This window comes from Furipterus horrens, unplaced genomic scaffold, assembly GCF_987537825.1.
Source record: "Furipterus horrens unplaced genomic scaffold, mFurHor1.1.pri manual_scaffold_1, whole genome shotgun sequence".
Taxonomy (NCBI): Eukaryota; Metazoa; Chordata; class Mammalia; order Chiroptera; family Furipteridae; genus Furipterus; species Furipterus horrens.
The window spans coordinates 80,979,512-80,995,928 of record NW_028327171.1 but is presented as its reverse complement, the minus strand read 5'-3'; the positions used below and the strand labels follow the sequence as shown (position 1 = coordinate 80,995,928).

The 16,417-nt window shown below is 38.2% G+C and overlaps 1 pseudogene; it reads left to right on the top strand.

Moving 5' to 3' along the window:
• Positions 1–16,085, top strand: part of LOC150021353 (keratin, type I cytoskeletal 18 pseudogene) — a 45,789-nt pseudogene extending 29,704 nt beyond the window's left edge.
• The last annotated feature ends 332 nt before the right edge of the window (positions 16,086–16,417 follow it).

Genomic DNA, 16,417 nt, shown 5'->3' with positions numbered 1-16,417 from the left:
AATTTTTCCCTTATCCCTCCTACACCTGGTATGCCCATTCCCTCAACCTCCCCCCCTTAGTTTATGTCCATAGGTCACACATATAAGTTCTTTGGTACTCCGTTTCCTATACTGTTCTTAACATCCCCATCTATTTTGTACCTACGAATTTGTGCTTTTTTTTTTCGTATATTTTATTGATTATGTTGTTACAGTAGTCCCAATTTTCCCCCCTTGCTCCCCTCTGCCAAGTACCCCCATTCCCTTCAGCAATCCATCCATCGTAGTTCATGTCCATGGGTTGTGCATTTAAGTTCTTTGGCTTCACCCTTTCCTAAATTATTTTTAACATCCCCCTGTCTATTTTGTACCAACCGATTATGTTTCCTAGTCCCTGCACCATTTCCCCATTTCTCCCCCTCCCCCTTCCCAGCTGATAACCCTCCAAATGAGCCCCATACCTATGATTCTGTTCCTATTCTGGTTTGCTTAGTTGGATTTTGTTTTTATTTTTTAGATTCAGTTGTTGATAGTTGTGTTTGTTGTCATTTTAGTGTTCATAGTTTCGATCTTCTTTTTCTTAAGTAAGTCTCTTTGACATTTTATTAATACTGGCTTGGTGATGATGAGCTCCTTTAGCTTCACCTTGTCTGGAAAGCACTTCATCAGCCCTTCCATTCCAAATGATAGCCTTGCTGAATACAGTAATCCTGGTTGCAGGTTACCTTTCATCACATTGAATACTGCTTGCCAGTCCCTTTCTGCCTGCAAAGTGTCCTCTGACGAATCAGCTTATAGTCCTATAGACACCCCCCTGTAGGCAACTCTCTGCCTCTTTCCTCCTGCCCCCAGGACTCTGTCTTTATCTTTCATCTTTGGCATCTCAGTCATGATGCTTCCTGGGGTGATCCCCTCTGGGTCCAGCTCGCCCAGGACTCTCTGTGCTTCCCGGACCTGTATGTCCATTTCCTTCACAAAATTTGGGAAGTTTTCCTCATTTTTTTCAATTCTTGCTTCCTCATTCTGCACTGGTTGACTGTTTCTTTCTCCCTTATGTTCCAAATCATTGATTTGAACCCCGGTTTCCTTCCCTTCACCATTGGTTTTGTGTGAATTTTCCTTCATTTCAGTTAGCATAGCCTTCACTTATCTTATACATTTGCCATACTCAAGCATATCTGTCAAGCCTATGAGCACCTTTATCACCAGTGTTTTGAATTCTGCATCTGTTAGGTTGTCTATATCCTCTTCTGTTAGGTTGGCTATCTCCTTGTTGCTTAGTTTTCCCACTGGAACCTTCATCCATTTCCCCTTTTGGGCCATATTTCTCTGTCTCCTCATTCTGACAGGCTCCTGTGTTTGTTTGCCTCTGTGTCCCAGGTAGAGCTGTTGCTCCTGTTACATTGTAAGGGGTGGAGCCTTAGGGATTTGTCAGTACAGGGCAACCTGTTTCAGCACATCGTGGTGCTGTATGTGGCGGAGGGGTCTGAGAGGGAACAATGCTGTCAGTTCAGCACTTGCCTTTTTCCAGGCACCTCTTCCACTACCACACCGGACTGGTGCCCCTCTAGCTGCTGCCCTGGCTATTGTTCCCAGAGTGAGTGGGTCTGGGGATGTTCTAGGACCGTGGGGGCCCTATAAACAAGTGCACTCTGCTGAGACCGCAGGTTCTGCCTCCACCCTAACCCCCACTGGTCTGCACAGTCAGAAGCAATGAGGCTTGATTTTCCCCGGTGCTGGGACCGTGAGCTTCAAGGTCCAGTGAGGAGCTGTGAATGCTCCCCAGGTGTTCTTCTAACTTTTTAAAATGTGTGACTGCACTTTCCGCCAACCTGCCACTGCCACCACCACGCCACTGCTGCCACCACACAGCGTCCTCTCTGCCCCGGCTCCACTCCTCCTACCTGTCTGGATGAGTATTTCTTCTTTATCTTTGTTTGCTGAACTTCAGTGTAGATTGATTTTCTGGAACTTCTGGTTGTTTCTAGTTTTGAGGTAGTTTTATTCCTTCTTAGTTGAGGAGGGAGACACAACATGTCTGTCTACACCTCCATCTTGCTGGAAGTCCCAAGTCCTATTTTTTATAGTTTGTGAAGGATTGTTATTAGTTCTTTTTTAAAAGTTTGATAGAAAATACCAGCAAAGCCAGAGTGCCCAGGCTTGTCTTGTAGGAGGTTTTTTGGTGGTTCATTCGATCTATTCACTTGTTATAGGTCTATTCAGATAGGGTATAGCTTTTTAAATTAGTTTCTCTAATTTTAGTCTTTTTATGGATATGTCTATTTCAACTGTTATCTAATTAGTTGACATAGTCATTCACATTAACTTATAACTTTTTATTTATGTATTAATGTCCTCTTTTATTTTTGCTTTTAGTAATTTGAGTATTGCAGTGTTTTGGGGGGTACTGCAGTTTTAATATATTGAGACTTCTGATCCATGGACATGAGATATCTGTCCCTCTTATTTAATTTAACATAATTCTTTCTAGGCCTATCCATGTTGTTAGAAATGACGATATTTCATTCGTTTTTATGGCAAAAGGTGAAAGAGGTAACCTGATTTGTCTTATATCATTTCTAAAATGGCTACCTGGATGGTCTGGGAGATGACTACTGAAAGAGGTTAGAGTTGTAATGCTGAAAGTCCAGTGGAGAAGGTAGGAATTATTTGCAAACATCCAGAGAAGATGCACACCACATAAAGACATTTTAGGGGAAAGATCCTGAACAATGTAGGATCTCTATGCCCTACATTCTCTATGCCCATGAAAATGCCCTCAAGGGGGAATGTCAGCTTCAAATATCTGTCACATCCAGAGACAATTTACATCAGCTCTCTTCCAGTCGAATGAAAATGTGAAAAGCAGCTTTTTTTTTAGATTTCATCCTCAGAGCAGACAAAGAACTAGCATCACAAAGATAGATTTAACTTGGTAATAATGTGGAAATACTAGAAGTATATATATTTTTAAAATTTCTTTATTGCCTGAAAGAAGTGCCAGATTTGAAGCATACTGGTAACAATTGGCAGTGGGCAAATATTAGATTTGCTTTTATAAGCACATATAAAAATATTAAACAGATCTAGAAACATGGTTACAAAAATATACCCTGATTATAATTCAGACATTACCCCTTACTTGAAATAGAAATAAAGTAGAATTGGCAAAATTTAAAATTTTTAGTTTTTTTTTTTTTGTCCTGGAAAAATGGGGTCAGGAATCCCAAAATGAGGTTCTCCAATTTCCATACAACTATGTTTCTTTGTAATAGCTTTTTAGACTAAACATAAAGATTATGGTAAGAAGTGTCCTATTATATAAATTCTCTATATTTTATTTTCTATCCTGACATGGGCTGATATTGTTTAATATAAAGTATCCCTTACATAATTTGAACAGAAATCAGAGTGTGAGTAATCATCATAAATAAAATAAGCTACATGGTTTAATTTAAAACTTCATTTAAAAATGAAGCAAGATACTTATCAATTTACCTTTCACTAAGACATTATCTAGTTAAAAAGAAAAATGTGGGAGAGAGTGAGGGAAAGCTAATTTAATTATATCAGAATTCTAGAGATTTAAAAACTGCTTTTTGACCTATTCACCTTCTTACAGCTTAGTATTGCCCTTCTACTTGTCATTTTAGAATGAGCTGTCATTTTTTTCTGGTTACATGTCAGTCTTTCTCGTCTTTTTAAACAGTTTTATTTTAAAAAGAAGTGTGTAGTAGGAAGAAATGCCTTAGAGTTTGAACCCTTGCTTTGTCACTAATTATATATGTATTTTCTGAGTTTTACTTTATTTTCCTTAAAGTAGAAATGATAAACTCTATTTTATAAACTCAGTGCTTATCAAATTAAATAAATTACTAGATAAAATATCTAACACAGATTAGCTGTCAACAATTACATTCCCCCTGCCTCATATCAAACTGTTCCTTTTACATTGGAAAATATGATCTTCTAATTTATCAACTTTAAAATTAATTTAACTCAAAGAATAAATATATATCACATATTAGAATGCATAAATATTACAACAAATTGATTGATGGTGTCATAATTTATAAATACCAGTTTTATTAACAAATATTAAAATGTCCTAATGTATCTCTAAACACTAAAAATGTTAACATTATTTATATTACAAATTTCACATCAGATGCCACTAGAGGGACTTGTATTATCAGAAGTGTCTTTCAGAAGCATCAGTAAAAATTCTAAGAGGAAACTATATTAAAGTAAAAATTCCAGGTAATGATTTTTAGATTTAAAATTTCAGCATTTTATAAAAAAATAAAAACGATTGTTTTGCATTGATTCACTTCTATAAATTTATTTCACAATAATTAGTACTTTATGTACTACTAAGCATTACTACATTTTGTGTTTAATTTTGTCACTAAAAGTAATGTATTAAGAAACAATTCTTCAATAATTTGTATGATATAAGACCTAGTGTTTAAAAAGGGACTCTTTAAGTTTTTTAGGTAGTTTTGCCTTATTTTGTCATTTTGAAAGCACTGTATTGTCAAAATAAGCTCTTCACATATTTTCACAATAGGTTACATGAAGACTAAATCAGTGGTTCTATGAATTATATTCATTGCATGAAATTTCTCAGTAATATTTTTATATCAAGTGATACCCAATAAAATTGATTTCATGTTTATTAAGCTTCTATTACACTGAAGATACTTAGCTCTAGATGGCTACAAAGATGAAATGCTACACAGACATGGCCTATTTAGATCAGAAGAAATTACAATTTCCTACATAAGTTTTTTACATAGGCTATCAAAAAGAAAGAGATGACATACTCAAATTAGGAAAAATTAATGAGTAAGTCACAAAGGTCCTTTTCAGAAAGTAGTGGGCCTCATATAGGAAAACCTCAGGGTGAGTAAGCCAGGACTGAAGGGAAGAAGCAATTATGGTAAGGACAGAGTACTATGGAGGAGACTATCTGGAGGGAACCTGTGATCTTTGGTTAAGGAATACGGCCAGCCTAAAATGACCTCTCTTGGAGGAAACCAAGAGAATAAATTCCTCTCTTACCTTTTTTTTTTTTTTCTGTTCTTATCTGCCAGGGCTCCCCATTATGCAGCTCATTGATGGAACAGCCTTCAGGGCAGAGCTCAGGGTAGACAGGGTTGGAGAGTGAATCTGCAGGGACCAAAGGAAGGTATTCAGCAAAGGAATAAAGACTAAACTGCTATACAAAACAATATTTTGAATTCCAAGTATTGATGTAATAACTTTCTATGGGAGTTTATAGAAAAACTTTATGTATTTAGATGATTCAGGAAAGCTTGAAGGAAGAACATGGCATTACATGAGAGTTAACTAAATGATAAATCATAAATTGTTAAAAATAAGCTGAAGTGATACAAAAGAGTTTGCTTGGCTAAAAATATCTTAAAATTCGAAAACATTTGGGCTTATTTACATTTATTTGTAAAAAGAAAGTTGTATATATGTGTGATATGTTTTACTTTTCAATGTAGTCAAAAGGGAAAAATTTAAATAACCTTAATATTCTGTGCCTAATTTTTTGATCATTTCTTTTCCAGTTTTATGTGTTTGAGTAGCCAGTTAAATAGAGAAAGGAAATTAAAATAAGACCTAGGAGGGCAGAAATAAGAATGGAGAATGGAGATAAAAAGTACATAAGAAAAACTAGAAAGTGATAATGGAGTGTGAAAGTCCCCCACTATGAGTGTGTTGTTGTTAATATCCTTCTTGTGGTCTTCTAGTATTTGCTTTATGTATTTGGGTGCTCCTATGTTGGGTGCATATATGTTTATCAGTGTAATATCTCCTTGATGGATTGTTCCCTTAAGTATTATGAAATGTCCTTCTTTGTCTCTTTTTATTGCCCTTGCTTTGAAATATGTTTTGTCTGATATGAGGACTGCTACCCCAGCTTTTTTTTCAGGTCCATTTGCTTGGAATATTTTTTTATATCCCTTTACTTTCAGTCTATGTAAATCTTTGTTTTGAGGTGTGTTTCTTGTAGACAGCAAATATGTGGGTCCTGTTTTCTTATCTATTCCGTTACCCTATGTCTTTTAATTGGAGCATTTAATCCATTTACATTTAAGGTTATTATTGACATGTATTTATTCATTTCCCTTTGTACCTCTGTTCCTCTCCTCTTTTTTTCTTCTTTTTTTCTTAGAACATTCCCTTTAGCATCTCTTGCAATGTTGGTTTGGTGGATATGTATTCTTTTAGTCTTCCTTTGTCTGGGGAACTCCTTATTTCACCTTCCATTTTGAATGAGAGCCTTGCTGGGCAGAGTATTCTTGGTGTAGGCCTTTGTTTTTCATTGCTTGAAATATTTTTGACCATTCCCTTCTGGCTTGTAGTGTTTCTGCTGAGAAATCTGATGATAGCCTTATTGGAGCTCCCTTGTATGTTATTAGTTGTTTCTCTCTTGCTGCTTTCAGGATTCTCTGTCTTTGAATGTTGCCATTTTAATTATGATGTGCCTTGGAGTGGTTTTTTTTTTTTTGGTTCCTCTTCATTGGAACTCTCTGTGCTTCCTGAACTTGCATGACTTTTTCTCTCATCAGGTTGGGAAAATTTTCTGTCATTATTTCTCCTATCAGCTTTTCTATTCCTTGTTCCTCTTCTCCCTCTTTAATTCCAATGGCTCTGATGTTTTTCCTCATGCTATCCTGTAATTCACTTACATCTTCTTTGTACTTTTTCAATCTTTTTTCATTTTGTTGTATTGTCTGGGAATTTTTTTCTACATTATCTTCTAGCTCACTAATCCGATTCTCTGCTTCATTTAGTCTGCTTTTGATTGATCCTACTGTGTTTTTCAGTTCGGAGATTGAATTCTTCATTTCTTCCCAGTTCTTGTTAATAGTTTCTATGTCCTTTTTAATGCTGGTGTAGTTTTCTGCAAGTTCCCTGTAATTTTCTTGGAGCTGTTGGTAACTTCCTTGGAGGTTGTCATAGTTGTTTTTGAGGTTGTCGAGTATATTGAGCTTCTTCACCACCATTGTTTCGAATTCTGTGTCTGACATTTGGGCTATGTCTATTCCATCTACCTCTCTTTCTGGGGATTTTTCTTTTCTTTTCATTGAGAGGTTGTTTCTGTGTCTTACCATGTTGGATTCTTCTTGTTTGTTTTTGTTTTTTGGATTTGACTGCTTTGACTTTCCACCTTTGTTGTATGAGGTTCTTTATAGGAGATCTGGGGATTTCAGTGGTGCAGTCTCTTTGATCTCCTGAGCCTGATGTTCTTGGGGTACCCTTTATGTCATTTGTTTATGATGTCTGGTTATACTTCAGATGCTCTTTGGTAGGATCTTCATTCTGGCTAGTTGTTTGAGAGTCACTCTATTCACTTTGTCTTGAGTTCTTTTGTGGAGATACTGTTAAAAACATAAACACACAGCCCAGGCAGGAGACCCACACCCTCAAAAATATCCCCCACCCTCTATCCCACTATCGTCAGCCAATGAGCCAATATTAATATAAATGTAGAGAGATTAGAGCTTTTATACTATAGGAAGAATAGATAAGAGTTGTTTTTAGGGAGGAAAAATATGATTTTTGAGAGAGGAAATGATAGATTAATAATAGTTGAGATTATGCAAGACAGTAGGTAATATTTACATTGTATGTTAATAACGATAGAAGAAAAGGAGGGAAGAGTGCAGAATATAGTAAGAAAGTGGGACTGTATAGTATTAGATTTATATAGTAGTTATATTCTATTTATTTAGTGTGAAAGGGAGGTAAACTAGACACACAAACAAACAAAAATTAAAGAGGAAGGATGAGAAGGAGAGATTGTATGAAACAAATTAGAGATATAGTTTTTTTGGAAAAAAATTTTAAAAAAAGTAAAAATTAAAATTAAATTTAAAATTAAAAATAAGAAATTTTAAAAATTAAAGTAAAATAAAATACAAATAAAAAACTAAAGGAGAAATAGAAATTTTAAAAAGTATATAAAAGGAATGTTTTTACTCAGTTCAGCCTTTGTGAGTCATCTTTTTTTTCTCCGTCCACAGCTGGTCTAATGAGACAGGCCAGAGGTTCCTGTTCCTTGCAGCAGCGGTGTACACCCATGGTGGCCGGTGCATTCCTTTGGCGCCTGTTGGAGCCGGCCGAGGTGCTTTTGTGCGAGCGCCCATGCATGCACAAGGCAGCCTGAACGCTAGCCTCAGGCCTGCCAAGTTGCACTCCGGGAGTTGGTCTCTTGCCTCTTAGGGCGGGGCCCCAGACACTTGTGCACAGTGGAAGTGAGCGTCTGTGAGTCTGTGAGTCGCTGCTGCCCACTGTTCCCACACCGCAGCCACCTGCCATTCTCACACCCACCTGGGTGGGCACGAGCAGAGCCTGAGCAAGTGGCCTGCGCTCTGGCCTGGTGCCCACTGGATCTGGCCAGGCATGTCTGCGCATGGTCTTCTGCGTGTCCAGCGGGCCCTCCCTGCGCCCATTGGGGCACTGATCTTATGTCTGTTGGGGTGTGTCTGAGGGGCACATGGGTGCTCAGCCCCCGCACACCTGGGCCAGTGAATGGGGGCACTTCCCTATGTGCCTGTGCAACCCAAGGGGAGGGTTGGGGAGTGGGCGAGCGCACTTCTGCACCTGCACTCTTCAAGAATGGCCCACCACCTCCAAACTTTCCTCCCCTCTCCACAGTTCACAAGAGAAAAATATAAAGGAAAATTACGTTCTCACATGCACAGCAGCACGCCGTTTCCTGTCTTCCAGCCCCAATGCCACCCAGTCGAGTCCCGTCTCCGCCAGCGGACAGAGATCCTCTCTCCTCCCGATTCCTCTCTGGGGAAGCCTGCAGTTGCCAAAAAGCAAAACAGGTTGTTCCTAGATGGTTTGTCTCTAATCCAGCAGTGCCAAGGCTCGACTCCTGCCAGTGTCCAGCTGCTCACTGAGATGTTCTGTCTGCAATTAGTCCAAACTACAAATAGGTCTTGGAAGCCAGAAAGCACAGCCTCCCCTCACTCCTCCACCATATTCTCCTCTAGAAAAGCTAGAAAGTGGCCTTGCACGGACCAATGGTAATAATAAATCATATGATGCCTGAACTCCCTGTACTTGGACACACTGGAATGAAATCTCAGTACATCTAGGACCAGGGAGAGTCCTACAAGCCGCAAGAGTAGAGAGTTGATGTATCATCTAAAAAATAATAAAAAACAGATTAACATCATATTTTGTATCAGCAATACCAGATTCTGGAAGACAAAGAAGCTATGTATTTAAAATGCTGTGGGAAAATAACCTGCAACCTTGTACTCTATACTAAGCCAAGATGTCATTAAGACCCATATGAAGAGCATTTGACTTTCCTACTAACCTTTATTTTGTATGAATTTTATTAAAGTGATATAATCTACTTTAAAATGTCAAGTGGCACTAAAGGCTAACAATAGAAGCAACAGTAAAAACAAACAATTCTCTAGTCACCCTCCCTTACCATGTCCCTTTATAAAGAGGCATATACTCTCTACTTAAGGAGTTTCTCATAATATTTACCTCCATATATTTGTTATGAAGAAACTCGTCGGCAGCCGTCCGTCTCGAGAGACGATGGTGTAGCTTCTTAAGAGTCTATCTGCACCGCCGAGAATGGTTGTGCAGTCCGACTCGGGAGTGACACGGTATCTGTCTCCTCCCGTGTTGAATCGACATCTTGCGATGACGCTGGAGTGTCCTCTCCAGTGAAGCTGAAGCTACAGAGCCTCGAGAGACGATGGTGTAGCTTCTTAAGAGCCTATCTGCACCGCCGAGAATGGCTGTGCAGTCCGACTCGGGAGTGACACGGTATCTGTCTCCTCCCGTGTTGAATCGACATCTTGCGATGACGCTGGAGTGTCCTCTCCAGTGAAGCTGAAGCTACAGAGCCTGGGCAGGGTGATATGGAGGGTCTGCTGTTGCCCATGCAGCAGACCCCCCCTCTCTTCGCAGCTGAAGGGTCCAAGGGAAAGACGGAGTCAATACAGCTTGGCTTCAGGTGCGCCACAGGAGTTGCCGGTGTTGACTACAATGTCAAACCGCCTTAGGGACTCCGGCTCCGGATTTTCTGTCGGGGTTTACTCCCTTAGCCTTTCCCCTGAAGAGGTATGCCGCAAGGCAGTGGAAGTTTTTTGGAGTCAGAGTTTTCCTTCTCTGATGTGCCCTGACTGGAAGATCGAACCAGCGACACTTAGCTCGCAGGCTGACGCTCAGTCCACTGAGCCAAACCAGCCAGGGTTATGAAGAAACTATATATTTTATTTCAATCTAATATCTTAATGCACACAACCTATATAAAAAGAATTATAGCATGCATGCTGTTTTAAGTTTTGGTGTTATATTTTACTTTTGTGTAATCTGTATCATTATTTCTTTTTCTTCTTAAAAAGAAATACCTCCCCTGATGTCCTCTACATGCTCCAGGCAAAATCCCCTACCCATTAATCCCACCTGACTCCTGATCAAGCTCTAACCCATGCTAAGAACCAAATGTTTGTTCTTTTCTTTTTTTTGGCTAATGTAATTTTTCACACATATATTTGTATATATGTATATATAAATAGTATACATGTACATCAAATATGATTTGTCATTTTAATTTTCTTTAAAGCTAAGGTTATATTATACACTTTAATTTGTATCTCTATTTTTACTCAACAACAATTAATGGAATCATTTTAGATCAACTGAAGTCGTCAATTTTTTAATGGCTTTATAATGTTACATGTCTGAGATGCATCATCATTTACTTAACCATTCTCTTACTGAAGAACATATACTACCATATATATTTATACATATATCCTAAGTACCACTGCTTTTATATCTATAAGATACAGTGTCTGAATTGCATTGCCATTAACTTCTGGTAATCTACTTATATGTTATTTGGGTTTTTATTACTAATATCTTCACTAAATCAAGTGTCATTTTGGCATGATTCATGCAACATATATGTAATCTTTAAATTTGTTGATGAAATGAATCTACTGATGGATTGCCTACAGTTATGAACTGCTTAGGTCAGTCACGATTATCCCTTGAAAATAGCACTTCTAAATAATATAAACCACTTCTAAATGGTTTAAACAGAAAATAAATTTATTATAACATGTTGGCAATTCTGTATATCTCCAGTAGAGTTCAGAGCTTTTCAGACTAAAAAATGCTCAAATCTCATCAACAAACTTCTGACAGGGACAAGTCCAATGCAGGTGGTGCAGACACAGAAGAAAAAAAACAATATTCTGATGACACTGAACAAAAGAACTTACTGCTGGTGCTTCACTCACTTCAGGCTGTGGAATTTATAAACTCTCTCCCCTTCCCCAAGCAAAATAGACTCTGTATACCACCTTCTCTTTTGAATCAATGCCTTCTACAGGTAGAAGCAAAGGAGGCTGTTAGGTAAGTTCTGCTTTCTAAATGGAGATTTGAGATATGTAATGTGAGAAATTACCAAAATAGAAGACACATGTTCCAAAGGTGCTGGCTTCCATTAATATGATGACTGTCTAACAAGTGTCTTAGACTAATACTCTTTTGATAAATGACTGTATTCAATTTCCTACTACTTTATTTAATATTTTTTATGCTACTCACTGGTGAGATTGGTATTTTTATTTTTGTACTATTTAAATTTTTTGAATGAAAATTATATTGGCTTCTTACAATATAGTATTTAAAATAACATTGGTATTATTTGTTATAGGGGATTGTTTGTTATAAAGAGATATCTGCTATTAAAACATCTTCAATTTTTAAAGAGTTAAATTTTTGTGTTATACTAGAATGCCTTGAGAATTATTGTATTTTATGTTTAAATTATAAACTGTCTCCAACACTTTGATTTTATTGTAAATATATATTACTATTTATAATGTATTTTTCTCTGGATGTTGGGTGTTCTTTGGTGTGGTGCTATTTCCCAGAAATTTTAAATTATATTTCCCTATCAAATTTTTGGCTAAAATTTTCAGTGCAATGTCTTAATTTAGGTAATAATTTACATAGTTTTGGTTCTTTAACTCTTTTAACCATTAGAGAATTTTTATCAGAGACTGCCACATTTTATTAGAAAGTTATATATAAAACTATTTTAAAAGATTCATGTTTTTAAATCAATGTACATGTTTGCAAAGATATTTTTGTGTAGCATTTTAATGACACCCATCTGAATTTAAACTCTTCTTTCTTATATCTTACCTGTAGAACACATTCTATGAAGAGGCAAATTTTTTAATGGGTTTTAACAAAAATAATTGTTTTCATTCTGTTTTTTGCACTAAGACCTGAAAAAGAACAGTACAATGCTATTATGATCTTATTCATATTAAGACTTCAGTACAAGTGCCAGTGTATTGGAACATGATGTTGCATCTATGCTCATAATTTAGAAATAAATTCTATATTATTCTTTCATCAAAAACAGGAAAATTTCCAAGAGATTATTTGCCTACACAACATCTGAACTAACCTGAATTAAATGTAAGAAAATTAATTCTCAGTGGCACAGGTGTTTGTGTGAAGAATACTCTAGTATAAAATAAATTTGAGATCTACTGGTAGGATCTTTAAAGATAAGATCAATATAGAGTGGGGTCCCCCAGTATTCTTAATACAGTAGTCTCTCTCTATATCACGGTTTACTTATCGCAGCCTCATTGTATTACAGGACTTTTAAAAATATTATACTTAATTATTTATCATGAATTTTTCGCTATATCGCAGGATTTTGCAGTACTGTATACATATGTTGTTAAAGTTACGTAGGTTTAAGAGTGTAGAATATGTTTAAGAACATAAATAATGTTTATAAAAGTGTGGAAAAGGTTAATAAGAGAGTGGGAAAGGTTAATAAGGGACTGGGAATGGCTTATAAGTGTGTGGGAAGGGTTTATAAAGCCTTAAAATATATATAAATACTAAAATAAATGTAACGTTCCTACATTGTGGATTTTCACCTCTCACGGGGGGTTCTAGAATGTAATACTCATGATAAGTGAGGGAATACTGTAATACTAAAGTATGTCTACTACCACAGTTTAATATTCTAAAAGAAAAAGGTAACTTAAGAAGTTAAAATAAAAAATTAGATTTTAGAATATATATTGAAACTATTAAATATGAAATAATCACAACCAAAAGAAATATAAAAAGACAAGACAACTAAATATAGTGTGATATCTTGGATGGGATTCAAGAATAAGAAAAAAATTAGCCAAAAACTATGAAAATCTAAGTAATGTATAAATACTAGTTAACAGTAATTCATTAATATTAGTTTCTTAATTGTAATAAATGCACCATGCTAATGTAAGATGTTAATAAGGAAAACTCGATGTGGGGTATATGGGGACTATCTGTATCAAAATATTACTGTAAATAGAAAACTGTTCTAAATAAAATGTTTATTAGAAAAAATCGACCAGCTATGAAATTTTGATATTACAAATTTTTCCCAACACTCTTTGTAACATTTAGGTTAAACGTTGGCAATTGAATTCATACTTTTAGGGTTTAGAATCCTTCAAGACTGATTGATAAGTTACAATTTCAATGCTTTGAATTGTTCCACATCTGAGGACTGTAGTGGAGTTTTCTTTCTAGAAGGAAGTCAATGATTAAAATTATTCAAACATTATTGTTTGGGTGGAAGTATACTCCAATTTAAAGGAATTCCTATAGAAAATAAGTTTAAAAATAAGAATCCCATTATGAAAATAGTAATGAGTTAAATGTAAATTAATTTTGTATGCATTCACCCTATTTTACAAGGTCTGTCTGGGAAAACTTTACTCATTGTTAATATAACAAGAACAGTTTGTGCAACAATGATGTAACCTGGCAGCCAAGGAAAGTGTACTGGAATGTGCATGCGTGAACAATGATGACTTCATTTTTCTAGTCAGTGAGGGTGGTAGATGCCATTAAGTGAGCATGTGTATTGTGTGGCCATCACATTCAAAATGACTGAGTCAGTCAAGCAACAAATCTGTATCAAACTTTGCAATAAATTTGAACATTCCTCTGCAGAAACTATTCAGATGATTTGGTTTTGGGGGGATGATGCAGTGAGTAGAGTGCAAATAAAAGTGTGGCGCAAATGCTTCAAAGATGATTGAGAATCTTTTGAAAGTGATCCACGTTCTGGAAGGCCTGGAACAAGCAGGACATATGAGAATGTTAAATGTGTATGGGCTGCAATCAGCAAAGATCAGCAACTGACAATGTGAGAACTAGAAGCTGATCTGGGGGTTCAAAAAACTATTGTGTCCAAGATATTGATGCAGGATGTTGGTATGAAATGTTTTGTGGCAAAATTAGTTCCATGGCTTCTGCTACCAGAACAGAAGGAACATCGTGCTGCAGTTGCTAACGACTTTGAACAAGATTCAAACTGCTACCAATGAACCAGATTTCCAAAAGAAGGTCATAATGAGAGATGAATCATGGGTCTACAACTATAATCTGGAAATGAAGGCCCAGTCCTCCAAATGGAACTCACCTAGTTCTCCATGCTCAAAGAAAACACGGCAAAGTCTCAGCAAGATCAAGACCATGTTAATGTGTTTTTTATAGGGAAGGTGTTGTCCATCATGAGTATGCCCTCCAGTTCAAACAATTAGTAAGGAATACTAGTTACCTTAATGTTTTTCATTGGTTGAGAGATGTAATATGAAGAAAACAGCTAAAGCTATGGGCAACTGGTGATTGGAAGCTTCATCATGACAATGAACCTGCTCATGCATCAAGTCTTGTGCAGAGATTTGTTGTGAAACATCAAGACACTTAGGTGACTCACACCGGGTCCGGCCGGTCAGCAGCGCGGCCAGCGTCTATGCCGGCGCCGGGGGCTCGGGCTCCCGGATCTCGGTGTCCCACTCCACCAGCGTGCGGGGCAACTGGGGATCCGGGGGCCTGGCTGCAGGGATGGCCGGGGGTCTGGCAGGCATAGGGGGCATCCAGAGCGAGAAGGAGACTATGCAATGCCTGAATGACCGCCTGGCTTCCTACCTGGAGAGGGTGAGAAGCCTGGAGGCTGAGAATCGGAGACTGGAGAGCAAAATCCAGGAACACCTAGAGAGGAAGGGACCCCAGGTCAGAGACTGTGTGCATTATTTCAAGATCATCGAGGACCTGAGGGCTCAGATCTTTGCAAATTCTGTGGACAATGCCCGCATCGTTCTGCAGATTGACAATGCCCGTCTTGCTGCTGATGACTTCAGAGTAAAGTATGAGACGGAGCTTGCCATGCGCCAGTCTGTGGAGAATGACATCAATGGACTCCGAAAGGTCATTGATGACACAAACATCACTCGGCTGCAGCTGGAGACGGAGATCGAGACTCTCAAGGAGGAGCTGCTCTTCATGAAGAAGAACCATGAGGAGGAAGTAAATGGTCTACAAAACCAGATTGCCAACTCCGGGCTGACTGTGGAGTTGGATGCCCCCAAATCTCAGGACCTCAGCAAAATCATGGCGGACATCTGGGCCCAGTATGACGATCTGGCTCGGAAGAACCGAGAGGAGCTAGACAAGTACTGGTCCCATCAGATTGAGGAGAGCACCACAGTGGTCACCTCGCAGACCGCTGAGATAGGAGCTGCTGAGATGACACTCACGGAGCTGAGACGTACAGTCCAGTCCTTGGAGATTGACCTGGACTCAATGAAAAATCTGAAGGCCAGTTTGGAGCACAGCCTGAGGGAGGTGGAGACACGCTATGCCATGCAGATGGAGCAGCTCAATGGGATCCTGCTGCACCTGGAGTCAGAGCTGGCCCAGACCCGGGCAGAGGGGCAGCGCCAGGCCCAGGAGTATGAGGCCCTGCTGAACATCAAGGTCAAGCTGGAGGCTGAGATTGCCACCTACCGCCGACTACTGGAAGAAGGGGAGGACTTCGATCTTGTTGACGCCCTGGACAACAGCCCCTCCTTACATACCATCCAAAAGACCACCACCCACAGGATTGTGGACGGCAAAGTGGTGTCTGAGGTCAACGACACCAAAGTTTTGAGGCGTTAAAGGCAGCAGAAGTAGGGGATCTTTTTGCAGGGCAGGAGGCCAATAAAAAGTTCAGAGTTCATTAAAAAAAAAAAAAAAAAGACACTTAGGTGACTCAGTCTCCCTACAGCCCAGATTTAGTGCCCTGAAACTTCTGGCTTTTCAAAACAACAAACAAACAAACAAACAAACAGAACCCACTAAAATCATCTTTGAAATGGAATAGACTTCAGGCAGTCAATGAGATTCTGGAAAGTACGCCAGAGCAGTTGACAGTAATTCCAACAAAGGATTTTACAGAGTGGTTTGAACAGTGGAAGAGATGCTGGGAGAACTATGTGAGGTCCCAAGGTGCCTACTTAAAAGAAGACTGAGGTGACATTGTCCTATGTACAATGTTTCTAGTATCTTATATCTTCTT